Source organism: Vulpes lagopus, chromosome 2 (assembly GCF_018345385.1).
Source record: "Vulpes lagopus strain Blue_001 chromosome 2, ASM1834538v1, whole genome shotgun sequence".
NCBI lineage: Eukaryota > Metazoa > Chordata > Mammalia > Carnivora > Canidae > Vulpes > Vulpes lagopus.
This window is the reverse complement of record NC_054825.1, coordinates 93927933-93942860: the sequence shown is the minus strand read 5'-3', so window position 1 is coordinate 93942860 and position 14928 is coordinate 93927933. Positions and strand designations below refer to the sequence as shown.

At 33.2% G+C, this 14928-nt stretch overlaps 1 long non-coding RNA gene across 1 annotated transcript in view; it reads left to right on the top strand.

The window, feature by feature from the left end:
* Window positions 1-561: 561 nt before the first annotated feature.
* LOC121485122 overlaps window positions 562-14928 on the top strand; it is a 59708-nt gene continuing 45341 nt past the window's right edge. The window contains exon 1 of the long non-coding RNA XR_005986208.1: window positions 562-725. This is a non-coding gene — a long non-coding RNA (uncharacterized LOC121485122). The remainder of the gene's footprint in view (window positions 726-14928) is intronic.

Below are 14928 nucleotides of genomic sequence, written 5' to 3'. Positions count from 1 at the left end.
TAAACTATGCTTGTCCCTTGCCCCTCTATTCTCCACCAGCTCCTGCTCTCTCTCAAATAAATAAATAAAGTTTTGTTTAAAACAAAATAAAGGAATAAAGGCCAGAAGAACAGTGTTTAAGTAGTAGAAATTTCAGAAAGGGAATATAGATAAAGCATTGGGGAAGAAATTGTCAAAGACATAGTAAAGAAAATCATCCAAAAGTGAGGGACATAAATTTTCAGATTGGAAAAGTTCACTGAATATTCAGCACAATAATATTCAGTAAACTTTATTCCTGAATGTTTAGAAGTAATTAGAAAAGTCATATCAAGACATTTAATCATGATATTTTAGAATATCAGAAGACCCTAAAAGCTACCTAAAATTAAAAGTAAAGAAGTCAGATACAAAGGATTTGAGTGGCTCAAAATAAATATTGGATGATAGAAAACAAAGAAGCAGTCTTCCCATTAGGAAAACAATTCTATGCCTAGCCAAATTATCAATCAATAGAAGCGCAGAGTAAGATATTTCCAGACATATAAAGTCTTTAAAAATTTATTTCCTGTTCAGCACTTCTTCAGAACCTAATGAAGAATGTTTTCCTGTCAAAACAAGTGAATAAAGCAAGATTGAGGAAGACCTAAGATCCAACGAACAGGATACAGCATAGAAGAAAGTAAAGAGGAATGACAATTCTGTTGAAGGCTTGGAGAGAATCCAATTCATGTGATAGTCAGAAGGTAAGAGAGTTCTTGGAAGAGTGGAAGTATCTTTAGTTAAAAAATGGAACCATTGGGGATCCCTGGGTGGCTCAGCGGCTCAGCGGTTTAGCACCTGCCTTTGGCCCAGGGCACGATCCTGGAGTCCAGGGATCAAGTCCCGCCTCAGGCTCCCCGCATGGAGCGTGCTTGTCCCTCTGCCTGTGTCTCTGCCTCTCTCTCTCTCTCTATGTCTATCATAAAAAAAAAAAATCTTAAAAAAAATGGAGCTATTACCTTGTCAGTATGACGGTGTAGAAAAGTATATTGAGTGATATTTTTATACGATTGTGGAAGGTATAGGAAGCCATCCATAGATTTAAAGAAACGAAAATAAATGAAATAAAAGAGAGATATTTTGTAATTCCAGGAAGAATTAGAAGAAGCACTAGAAGAGGAATTAATATAATCAAAAGTAGAGAAAATATCTACATAGTTATAATAAAAGTATTCAATATATATACTATAAAACCTGTGATATAACAATATTGAGAAAATGGGAAAAGAGGAACAGGAAACCTAAGAGATTTTAATCTAACAGGATAATTAGTAGGAAGTCTAACATAGTTAACAATATGCATCAGATGTATATTTTTTTAGAGATGTGGAGCAAATCCCAAAATAAATAGCAAAAGCTATAGAAAGTGATTGTTCCTGGGTAGTGGGAGTGGGGTTGGGGATGTAGGAGAATATTTTTGTCTATGCTATATACTGAACATGTTGTAATGTTTCCAAATAGGGTCATTATTGGGTTTTGGGCGTCAGTGCTTTTCTTCTGGGAAGCATCCTATGCATTGTAGGACATTTGGCACACCTAATCTTTGGATATACAATGCCAGTAGCCCCTCCTGGAACTTGTGACTAATCTAAATACTCCTACATTTTCCCTAAAGCCTTCTGAAGGAAAAATGGCACTACTTGCAGCTGAGAGCTATTATGTTTCTTCAATAAAGATAAAGACTAAGTATAGAAATTATGGAACCTGTGGGATGTAGAGAAGGGTGTACTCAGAAGAGAATCTGTAGTGCTAAAATAATTTCATTATAAGAAATATATAATAAGTGGAAACAAACATTCACTTAAAAAACTTAAAAAAATTAAAAAACAAAATAAAGGAAAGATAGTTAAGATTTAAACAGAAATGAATGAATTAGAAGAAAAAAAGTAGACTTGATATATAAGACCTAGCTCTTTGAAAAGGTCAAAAGACTTAAGAAGCCTCTGACAATATTAATCAACAAAAAACATCAGGAAAGTACAAATGTATTATATGGAAAATAAGTGGTACAACTACAGATTAAAAGAATATATTTTTAAAAGATTTTATTTATTTATTTATTCATGAGGTAGAGAGAGGGAATCAGAGTGAGAAAAGGCTCCTCATGGAGCAGGGAGCCCAATGCAGGATTTGATCTCAGGACCCTGGCTAGGATCATGACCTGAGCAGAAGGTAGATGCTTAACCTACTGAATCACTCAGGCATCCCCAGATCAAAAGGACATATTTTTTAAAATGGGAACACAATGCCATATTATACAAATATATTTAAAAATTTTAATGAAACATAATTTTCCCAGCAGAACTGAAATTATAAAAAATAATGAGGAAAAAGGAATCTTGAAAAGAAGAAATATGTTATTAAACTTATCTTCAGAAAACCAAACACTCACTTTTAGAAAAATACAAAGTTTATATTACACAGAAGTTCTAAGAATCTTCAAGGAATAAATATTTCTACATCACTGGAACTATTTTATGAAAAGAATGGAAAGCTTCCCATATAACAATAATATGAAAATGGAAGTTGTGAGCATACACATGCAAATCCTGAAGACTAATTTATTTATTTGACTATTTTTATTTGCAAATAGTCAATTTCTAAATGAAATATCAGCAAATTTTATTCAGCACTATAAAAAAGCACTAATAAATTACCAACCATGTAGGAATGTTTCACCAGGAAATCTATTAATATATTTTACCAAAGGATAAAAATTATTTGTTAATCTCAGTAAACATTAGTAAATACATTTGATGAATTACAACACACATTACTGATACGGTGTTTTAGAACACTAGCAGTATAAGGATACTTCCTTGAGTTTTAAGGAAGTTGTTGTTTGGAACAGTTAAGTTTCCTCTATTATTATTTTGGGCTAACATTTTATTATTAATGCCTGGTTTTATCACACTGTGTTCTGAGAGGCCAGATCCCACTGGCCAGCATGATTATTCATCAGTGGGCTTTTCCGTTAAAATCGAGATGCAGACAGGGGTGCAGATAATTGTTATCACGGCGCTATTCTGGACATGCTACTCAAGGAGCTAAAGATAAACAAAAAGGAAGAGAAGGGGGGTATAAAAACTTTTGCAAACAAAATAAAAAATCATTGTTATTTGCAATGATATAATCGCCTAACTAAAAACAATTATCTGGAAATGAATGTATTGAAATGTGGCTGGTTTCAAAATCCATATGCAAAAAAAAAATAGTTTTGTCCTCTACCTAGAATAAGTGACTGAAACCCCCCAATTTAAATATTTTTATTTTAAAAAGCAACAAAAATGTGAAATTAAAAACCTATGGTACACGTGTTACATCTTTGTATATTTGAACAAATGAAGAGACACAATCTGTCAAAAGAGTGTGTGCTTAAATGGGATCTCGATCTTGGGGTTGTGAGTTTGAGCCCCACATTGGGTGTGCAAATTACTAAAGCAAATAAACTTGAAAAAAGAAAAAAGAAAACTGGCTCATTTCTAATGATATTTTTTAAAAAAATAAAAGATCCATATGAAACATTTTTTTTCTGAGAACTTATTAAATAAATTTATACTTAATCTAAAAGAATGAAGTAATATTAAAGTTGTAATATGCAATTTCCATAACTGAAGCAAGATGGTTCTGATGTCAGAGAAGATAGGCATATCAAAGAATGAAATAAAATACAAAAAGACCCCCAAATTTATAACTGAATACAGTAAATTTAAAAACTAAAGTTGGTGAGGGACAGGGATTATTATTCCAGAATATACCATGAATTAAATATTTAGATTTTTAATTGTGTATGTATTAAAAATATAACTTCCAATGGCAAGATCGAAGCACCAAAAATGGAGCTAAAAGGCAAATGACAAACCAGGAAAAATCAGTTACAAAATATAAAAAATTCTAATACATCCTTAATATATAAATCACTATGAAAAAAAGTTGGAGAAAAACACAAATGGAAACCACACAAAGTCACCAGACATGGTATATCAATGGCTCTGATAGCTGTCTTAGATTCTTGTGGTGGAAATAAAGTCAACTCTTGTGTAGGTAATTTTAAGACATTTATTAAAATTCTTCAAATTGTACACACCCTCCAATCTAGCAATTCTATTTCTAGGAATTTATCCTAAGGAAATAATTGAAAAAGTACACAAAAATGTATGTACAAAGATGTTGACTCAACTTGATTATAGTGCATAATTTCTATATATTTTAGGATTTAGCTGGCTAATATTTTATTAAAAAATTTTCATGTATGTTCATGTATGTTCATGTTTCAAAGTATAGATGATCTATACTTTTCCTCTCGTGATATCCATCTGGTTTTGGTATTTGCAGTGATATAGGCATCATAGTTTGAGTTAGTGTTTCCTCTGTTTTTATTTGCTAGAAGGAATTATGGAGAATTAATATTAGTTCTTATCTAAAAATTTGATAGAATCCACCAGTGATGGGATGCTTGTGTAGCTCAGTTGGTTTAGCGTTGGCTTCAGCTCAAGTCATGATCCTAGTACATCCCAGGATTGAGCCCTGCATTGGATTCCCTGCTCAGCGGGGAGCCTACTTCTTCCTTTCCCGCTCCCTCTGCTTGTGCTCTCTCTCTCTCTCTCTCTCTGTCAAATAAGTAAATTAAAAAAGAAAAAAAAAAAAGAATCCACCAGTGAAACTATCTGGGTATTGTACTTTCCTTTTCTGAAGATTATTAATTATTGATTTAGTTCCTTTAATACATATATTAATAGTTACATACCAATAAATATATTCAGAATTATATTTCTCTTTGTGTGTGCTTTGGTAGTTCAGATCTTTTAAGAAATTGGTCCATTTCATCTAAGTTATCAAACTTGTAGATACAGAATTGTTTTTTAGGATTTCTTTCTTTCTTATCTTTTTAATATCCACAAGATCAGCAATAGGAACCCACCTTTTCTTTCTTACATTGGTAATTTATATCCTCCTGTCTTCTCTGCCCCTTCCTTTTTAATTTTATTGATCTTTTCAAAGAAATAGCTTTGGTTTTATTATCTGTTGTTTTTCTGTTTTCATTTCATTGATTCCTGCTCCAATTTTTATTATTTTCTTCTGATTGCTTTAGACTTAAATTGTTCTTCTGTCTCTATTTTCTAAGGAGGAAATTTAGGTTATTAATTTTACTATTAATTTATTAAATTTAGATGAGATTATATATTTAGATATTTTCCCTTTGTAATGTATACATTAAATGATGCTACAAATTTCCCTCTAAGCACTGCTTGTGCTGCTTCCACAAATTTTGATATGTTTAGGTTAAAATAGTTATTAGTCTTGAAACTGTCACTTTGACCCATGTGCTATTTAGAAGTGAGTTGTTTAATCTCCAAATTTTTGGATATTTCCAGCTTTCTTTCTGTTGTTAATTTCTAGTTTAATTCCATTGTAGTTTGAGAACATAGCTTGCATAATTTCTATTTTTTGGAAAATTTGATAATGTGCATTTTATGGTCTAGAATGTGGTCTAAGTTGGTGCATGTTCCATGGGATCTTGAAAAGAATGTGTACTCTGCTGTTGATGGGGGTTTTATAAATGCCAACTGGAACAAGTTGATGGATGGTGCTCTTCAGGTCAACGAAATCCTTACTGACTTTCTGCCTGCTTGATCAATTACTGAAAAAAGTACATTGAACTGGTTTGTCTATTTCTCTTTGCAGTTCCATCAGTTTTAGGCTATCATGTGTTGATGCTATGTTGTTAGGCACGAACAAATTAATGATTGCTATGCCTGTTTGAAGAATTAGACTCCTTTGTTACTATGTAATGTCCCTTTTCATTGATGATAATTTTCCTTGTTGTGAAGTCCACCATGTCTTAAATGAATATAGCTACTCTAGATTAGATTATTGCTAGCACGGCATGTCTTTCTCTAGCCTCTTGCTTTAATCTGCCTGAGTTTTGATATTTCAAATGAGTTATCTGTAGACAACTATAGCTCAGTCTTATTTTCATCCACTTTGACAATTCCTTTCTTTCAATTAGTATATTCAGACCTTTCGCATTTAAAGTGATTATCAAAATAAATGAATAAATAAAGTGATTATCAATGTGGCGGGATTAACGTCTGTTATGTTTGTTACTATTTGCTATTTGTTGTGCTTGTGCTTTGTTTTTCTTTTCACCACCTTTTTGTGCTTTCTCTGTTTTAATTAGGCTTTTTTTCATGGTCCATTTTATCTCCTCTCTTAGCATACCATTTAGGCTTCTTTTCAAAAACTTTTTTGTGGTTGCCATAGAGTTCAAAATATGCATTTTTTGTCTAATCTAAATCCATCTGCAAATCCACTCTGGTGGTACCACTCTGGGTGCAGTGCATGTACCTCCTAACAGTATTCCCAGTTCTTTCTTCCAGTCTCTTATGATGTTCATTTCACTTTTCCGTGTGCTATAATCATCTGATACATTGTTACTATTATTTCTTGAAACAATGAATTATTTTTTAAATCATTTTAAATAAAATATTTTATTTTACCTTAATGTGTTCCTGTTTTCTGTTCTTTAATAGATCTGAATTTCTGACCGATATTATTTTCCTTCACCCTGAAGAACTTCTTTTAATATTTCTTGCAGAGCAGTCTGCTGATGAATTTTGTTTCTATTTGTCTGAGACATTGTTTCTCTTTCACTTTTTAAGGATAATTTTGCTGCATGCAGAGTTCTAGAATGGTGCATTTTTCTTTCCGCACCTTGAATATTTCACTGCATTCTTTTTCTTTTTTCTTTTTTCTTTTTTTTTGACTTGCACGGTTTGTGATGACACATCTGCTATAATTCTTAATCTTCTTCCTCTACAGATAAATTATTCTTATTCCCTGCACTTCTTTTAGTAGTTGGTCTTTGATTTTTTACAGTTTGAAAATGATATGCCTCTGTATTTTGACATTTAACCTGTTAGATGTCTCTGACTTTCTTTAATACTTCCAATATTTATTACAGAATATTTCCATCCTACCTTTTTTTCTTAATGTTGTATTCCAAATATGTGCATTTTATGCCTTTTGAAATTTACTATAGTTCTTGGATATCCTTTTTTTCTTCATTTTTTTTCCTTCTTTGCATTTCAGTTTAGAAGTTTCTATCCAAACATCTTCTAGCTCACTGATTTCTATCCAAACATCTTCTAGTTCTTTCCTCAGTGTGTCCAGTCTACTAATGAGCCCATCAAAAACATTCTTTATTTCTGTTACAATATTTTTTATTTCCAGCATTTCTTTTTGATGTTTAGAGTTTCTATCTCTGTGCTACATTGCCTATTTGTTTTTGCATGTTTTCTGTTTTCTATTAGGTTCCTTAACATATTAATCATAGCGATTTTAAATACTTTGATCTTCAAAGAACTGTGTCATATCTGAGTCTAGTTTTGATGCTGGTTTGGAATCTTTAGACTGTATTCTTTATTTTCTTTTAGTATGCCTTGTATTATTATTATTATTATTATTATTATATTTTATTTTTTAAGCATGACATGATGTATTGGGTAGTAAGAACTGAGGTAAGTGGCCACTGGTTTGACCCTCCATATTATTAATCTGGCTAGGAGACAGGATGTGTTTAATGTTTGTTGTAGGTGCCAGTGGCTTTCAGTTTCTCTGATGTCCTTGTTTTGGTCTCTCCTTTGTCTTTACGGTTCTCTAAGGACTCCTCCTAAAGTAGTCTGTGCCTTATAGCTCTTTGGGCTGTCATCCACTATTCTTATATTGAAGTCCTGTTTTGACATGGTGTTTTGGTGTGAGTGAGAGGAAGTGTTTTATAATTTTAAGATTAAATCTTTGTCTTTTAGTGGGCCTGTGTCCTTGGGCTGTGCCTTTACTCATGTTGAGCTCTTTCCCTCTACCTAGGTGAAACAGAGGGGTGAGAGGAGGCTAGAAAAAGGGTCTTGCCCTTCCCCCAGGTGAATAAGGCTCTGATACAGTCTTTTCCCTTTCTTACGGAGAACATTCTGGCCATATTTCAATATGATTATTCTCGCTTCCTTCCATCAGGGACATACTGGGAATCTGTCTTGGCTTTTCAAGGTACAAACTTTGTGAGACCTACAGAAGTCTTAATTTTCTCAAAGACAGTAGCCCCCAGGAGTTTCTTATTAGCATTCTAATTCACACTGAGACTCCAATCGTCTGTCAAAATCATCAATTTTTTCTACCAACAGTGCATGGCTCCAGCAACTTCTGCTCTGGGTACTCAGATGTTGACTGTTGTTTCTGTATTCTCCTGTCTCTACAGATTTTAGCATTAGAGTTTGCCCTATGACTTTAATTCTCTGATGGAGGTAATTGATTTTCAGTTTTTTTAGTGTTTTCTCTTAAGGATGGCATTGACAATTTCCCAGCTCTTTATATGTCAGAACTGAAATTGGATGTTGGGATTATTTTTCCTAAATTTTATTTTGCTTCTGTCTCATTTATTTCTTTTTAAAATTTGAATGGTACAGTGACCATGCACTGCATGAACAATCTAGATCTTAGTAGACTTCCCATTAATTCAAGCTGATCCTCTTTTGGCCTAACATCAATCAGTACATGAAACTCAGACCCTTTGCTGGTTTTCACATGAAATCCAATTGCACTCACCATTCATCATCATTCTTCTCTTTTTCTTAGTTTTGTAGTCTCTACTTAAGATTAATGGAGGCACTGAAAAGGATGACAGTCACATGCTGCACATCATGCCCCAAAACAAAGCCCCATTAAACACATCTCTTACAAAGTCCCCCTGTCCTGTTGCTGCTGTAGGTATTCTGCTTTGCTGCCCTCTGGACACCTGCCTATTCTCCCTAGCAACGATACTCAGCTTCCACTTCTTAAGAAAAAAGTTAGATTCTGTAAATGAAGTACTTATTATTTTATGGAGGTCAGCACATATGTGAGAGTGAGATAGTGAAATGCTCTGTCCAGTTGTACCTTAGATTATACTTTCCTCACCAACAGCTGCTTCCAGGTAGCTCTAATTCAGACGCCCTCTCACAGTGGTAGCCGCTTTTGTAAACCACCTCCAGATTGCCTACATATTCCAGAAACTTGGGTTATTTCTTACAGTACAACACTGTATTCTGCATCCTGATGGTCCTGATACATCCATTTGTCACAATATATTGTTCCTGAGTCTTTATCTGAATGTTTCCCTCTGATACTAGAAGTGTAAGTTTATAGAGTACAAAACTTAAGTTGTACACTATATTTTAGTTATCTTTTAATATTTAACATCTTGCAGTATTTTTGGCATATGGTGAGTGCTCAAAAATATTTAGTGAATGAATGACTTATTGGTAATGATTTTTTTATCAACAAAGTGAGAATGTTTGTATACATTTATGATACCAAGGGAAAAACAACTTATAACAATGAATGCAAATTACTATGATTTTTACACATTAAAGTTTTTCTTAATACTTTGCCCAAATTTGAATCACTTTTGAATTAACTTTGGGATTACTAATGAAACTGGGATAAAGTTTCCTGAAGGGCATTTCTCAAAAATAACTCAATTATCCAAGGTAAGCATGTTCCACATGAGGAATTTTAATTCTGTTCTCTAAGGAATTAATTCATGAATTGTACGATTTGTCCATTCTTATTAAAAGGAGAATCAATAGGACTCTAGAGTAAAATTAATTTATTTCACTATAGCACTCATGGTTTTTATTAGTTTTTTTCTAATATGAAAGAATGTTAAACTGAGATTATATATTTTTTTCCCAGAAGATAAACATGTCAATACTATACTCACTGAGGTCTACAAATCCTGTATTTGGCAATGAAGACACATTATTAAGGCATTGTAATTGTCTATGTAATGCATTATGGTTTATTAGAGAAACTTATCCTGAGGTCTTTGGTGTTCATTGTCAGCAATTGATAAGCATTCCCTTAATACATTTTGAAGCAGAGTGAATGGCAGCTAAGTATGTAAGTGGTTTTCCAAACAAATTACTCTCTGATTTGTGCATACATAACTTATATTTAACTCAGAGGTTTTGTTTATGAGATTTCACCAACATTAAATTTTCATTTCCAAATCTCTTGATAATTTGAATTATAGAGAATAAGATGGATTTATTTAAGAAAATGGCATACTCTTTAAAGTTTTAGATATTTTGTTACGTTTTATACCTCATCAAGCATTCCTTTAACCCAAATTCTTGTGCGTGTGTGTTTTTTCCTCCTCTTGGGAATGATAAAAGACTTGGGTAAAGTGAGAATTATGCTCCATTATGACAATTAGAAGGTACTCTATGAATTAGGTACTCAATTTGTGTGATACATTGCAAGGAATTGCAAATCATGTTTTGTCCCTAGCTTCACCTGTTTGAAAAAAAAAATTAGTCCCTTCTTTCCCCAACTTGCTGTACCGAGAGAATTCTTATCTACAGAAGTCAAGGAACAGCTGTTTACTAATGGATCACAGCAGGAGAATAAACACAGCAGTCTGGGCAGAGGATATTTTTCACTCTTGTGCAACTTGTTTCTCAATATTTTGTCCTCTGTTGTGGATTATAAAGTGTGTATGTGAGAGTAAACATCAGGCAATCACTCTTCCTCTCCCTGCATGAAGAATAACACTTCGAGGCATATTAGTAATTCATATATTCTGAGCCATGTGCAATGCAGTTCTTTATTGAATAAAATGAGTACAAAGTAGAAACATGGATCGGGTTTACTTTTCTCATTAATCATAAGAACAGCATAGTAAGATGAGAATGTTTCTTTCAAATGGGGCATCCCTGATTTGGCTGTTTTTATATTCTGTTATATTAAGCTACTACCAATTACTGCATGCTTTCCATAATTACATGGCTATTGCCTGGATCTAGGTGAGACATTATGAGGATGAACTAGAGAAGTGATTAGAATGAGAACATTTCAAGAAGATAAGAGTTTTCAAGAGTTTTAAATACTTGAAAGAGGTCATGTATAAAAGGAAATTAAAAATCCAACCCAATGCCATTTGCTGGATTTGGCAATTAGGAGCTTTTGGTAGTGTTGCAGTCAGCTTGGAAGTGATACTAAAAAGGATAAAGATTATATTAGTTAATGATTACTCTTTCAGGCAGATTGGCATTAAGGACCATCAGAGTTCATTTGGAGTTTTGCTTTAGATGAAGCAGGAAGTATGCATTTCTTTGGGTTGGGGATATATCTGGAATTATTTCTATTATGTTAAATTCTAAAGTTTTTTTCTTTGAAGTTGGGTTTGGGTTGTGGAGGATGCTTAGAAATTACTATTAAATAAATAGGAATAGAGAGCTCTTTCTACTTCCTGAATGGGATGCTGCCCAATTTGTGGATCTTTGAAGAAAGCCAATTATCCTTTCAAATTAAACATAAATGATTGAATAGGAGAAATCATTTTGGAGGGGGGCACATGATTATCTCCACATTGTATAAAGATCGAAATAAAGGAATACATTTTTGAATGTATATCTTGTGTATACCTTACCATATTTCTTTATTTTCAGGTATAGTGGTATTCACTGTTGTCTTCATTCATATTAACACTGTTCAAATAATAGATGCCTGGGCTATAGACTCAATGACATGGAGTGGTCATATAATTTTCAAGGGGTAAAAAATTTGGATGGGATAGTTTGGTATTTGACAGTACCCTGCCATTACACCTGTGTATTGCTTGCCTCCCTCCTGAGTGCAAAGGTTTAGCTTGGAAAAATAGTAGAAAGAATAAGATCTCTATACTAATTTTTAAAAGACTTAATTAAAAAAAAAAAAAGGACTGCAAAGAATATGTAACAGGAGAAAGATTTAGTATCCCACAGTAAACAAGCAAAACACTAGACAAAATATATAAAACAATGACTTTTAAGACATTGCATCAAGCAATGAAGGACCTTGAATGATGAGAGACAAGTGACTTGAGCACAGTGACTGTCCCACTTACTGCCTAGCAATAATCTCCAGGCTGTGTCCAGGAAGGGGAGATCTAGGTGGTCCCCTGAGCAGGCTCCATGAGAGTTTGGGTTGATCAGAGCAGCTAGATTTTGCAGGACAGAGTCCTGGAGAGGTGAGAACTAGACAGAGAAAAGAAAAAAAAAAAAAAAGAATTGAAAGTTTACACAGACCTGGGAATTGTGCCTGTTCTTGCCAACCATTATGGAAAACCTAATTTATGGAAATTTTGTAAGTACATAAAAGTGCTTTACATCAGAATTGTGGCAAAATTAGCTTTAGGCTAAGTGTACTCTGGTCCTGCTTAATCTATTTTAAATACAAGACTTAACAGAATCAAACTGTTTCCAAGTAACTTAATTATATGCCAAAACAAAACTAAAAAATGATGATATATATTATAGCCATATAGCAGACTAACACTATGTGAAATGTTGAAGTTCTTTAGACAGACGATACCAAGTGGAAATATAGATCTAATCAGGAATAAAGAGAAATGAAAATTGGGGCACCTGGGTGGCTCAGTGGTTGAGCATCTGCCCTCGGCTCAGGTTGTGATTCTGGGGTCCCACATCGGGGATGTCCCATGCCTGTCTCTGCCCTTGTCTCTGTGTGTCTCTTATGAATAAATAAATACTTTTTTAAAAAAAAGAGAAATAAAAATGGTAACACACAGGAAAATTTATGAGACATTTTTATTATTAAAATATTTTTGAAAAGATGATTTAAAAATAATAACAATGAAGTCTCAGGTTTATAATGTACATAAAATTATAAATCTCAAAGACCAAGAGAAGAAAAATCGAAATATACTATTACAAGGTTATTACATATGAAATGATATAATATCACTTAAATATGGACTGTTATAAGTTAGAGATTACTATAAACCTAAAGTAATCACTGAAGTAACAGTACAGAGAGTTACAGCTAAAAAACCACAAAATGAAATAAATTGAAAATAAAATTCAATTAATCCAAAATACAGAAGAAAAGGAGAGACAAGGGAAAGATATGTGGCAAATAAAAACAGAAATAGTGATAGTAAATCTAGCCATATCAATAAGCACAATAAATATAAAGGGTCTAAATATTCCTTTAAAAGGCACAGATTGTCAGACCCAATTGTAAGAAGAAAGGTACTTTAAATGGAAAGACATTCCTAGGTAAAAAGTTAAAAAATAAACACATACCTTGCTAACACTATCAAAGAAAGCTATAGTGGTTTTATTTTATCAAAATAGATAATAGCCAAGAATGTTCTGAGGGGTAAACAAGATCATTTCATAATTATAAAAGGGTAGATGGGTCGAGAAGATGTTACAATACTTAATGTTAGAGGATCTAAAAATAAGGTTTAAAATACATTAGGAGAAAGCTAATAGAACTGTAAGAAGAAACAAACAAATCCATAATTGTAGCTGGAGATTTCAGTCTTTCTCTCGGAAATTGATGCAAGTAGTTGGAAAATCAACAAGGATGTAGAAAACAAACACCATCAACTTAAGCTAATTGACATTTGTAGATCATTCTACCCAATAATAGAATTCATATACTTTTCAAGTGCTCATTAATTATTTGCCAAGGCAGACCACATTCTGGCCCATAAAAAGAGTCTCAATAAGTAACTTGAGCTCAATAAAAAATCAAATTCAGCATACCAAAATTTGTGGAATGCTTCTGAAGTCATAGTTTACAGGAAGTGAATAATACTAAATGCCAGTATTAAAAAAAGAGGGTCTCAAATCAATGATGTCAGCTTTCACTCCAAGAAACTAAAAAAATGAGAGAAAATTAAACCTAAAGTACACATAAGAAAGAATATTATAGTGTAAATTGGTGAAATAGAAAGCAGAAATATACAAAAAAGGCAATTAAACCAAAATTGCTTATTGAGGTCAATGAAATTGATAAATCTCTAGCCAGAGTGATGAGGAAAAAAAGAAAAAGAAGGAACAAATGAGTCAGATTAGGAATGAGTGGTGACATAATTATAAATTCTATAGATATTAAAGGATAATAAGGAAATAATATGAACAACTTAAATTGACAAATCAGAAGGCTGAGTTTCTTAGAAGATACTGACTACCAAAGTTCATGCAAGAAAAAGATAATCTGAGTAGTCCTTCACCAATTAACAAAAGTTTGCAGATAGAAATTTTCCCACAATGCAACTACAGGGCCTGACGGCTTCACAGTTGTTTTCTACAAAAAATGTTTACTATAAACCCACAGTTATCAAGACAATGTATTTTTTTAAAGATTTTATTTATTTATTCATGAGAGACACAGAGAGAGAAAGAGGCAGAGACACAGGCAGAGGGAGAAGCAGGCTCCATGCAGGGAGCTGGACGTGGGACTCGATCAGGGTTCTCCAAGATCATGCCCTGGGCCAAAGGCGGCGCTAAACCACTGAGCCACCTGGGCTGCCCAAGACACACCTGGGCTGTGTATTATTGGCACAGAGAAGGACAGAAAAGTCAATGGACCAGAATGGTAGTCCAGAAATAGACTACCATATCTATGACAACTGGTCTTCAACAATGTACACAGGTGATTCAGGAGAGAAAGTATGGTCTTTGCCACAAATAGTACTAGAACAGTTGGGTGTCTAGGGGCAAAAACAACAACAACAACAACAACAACAACAACAAAACAAACCAGAATAACAACAAAAAAAAATCTTTGATTTCTATCTCACAGCAATAAGAAATTAACTAAAAAATATAATATACCAAAGAAATCCTAAACATGTAAAACTCACTAGAAGAAAACATTGGGAAAAATTATTGTGATGTTGGGCTAGACAAAGATTCCTTAGACATGGCATCAAATGCATGATCCATAAAAAAGAAAAGAGAAAATCGGACTTAATCAAAATTTAAAACTTCAGCATTTGAAAGACACTTTTAAGAGTATGAAGAGATAAGTCATAGAGTGGGAGAAAATATTTTCAAATGATATATATGATACAGGACT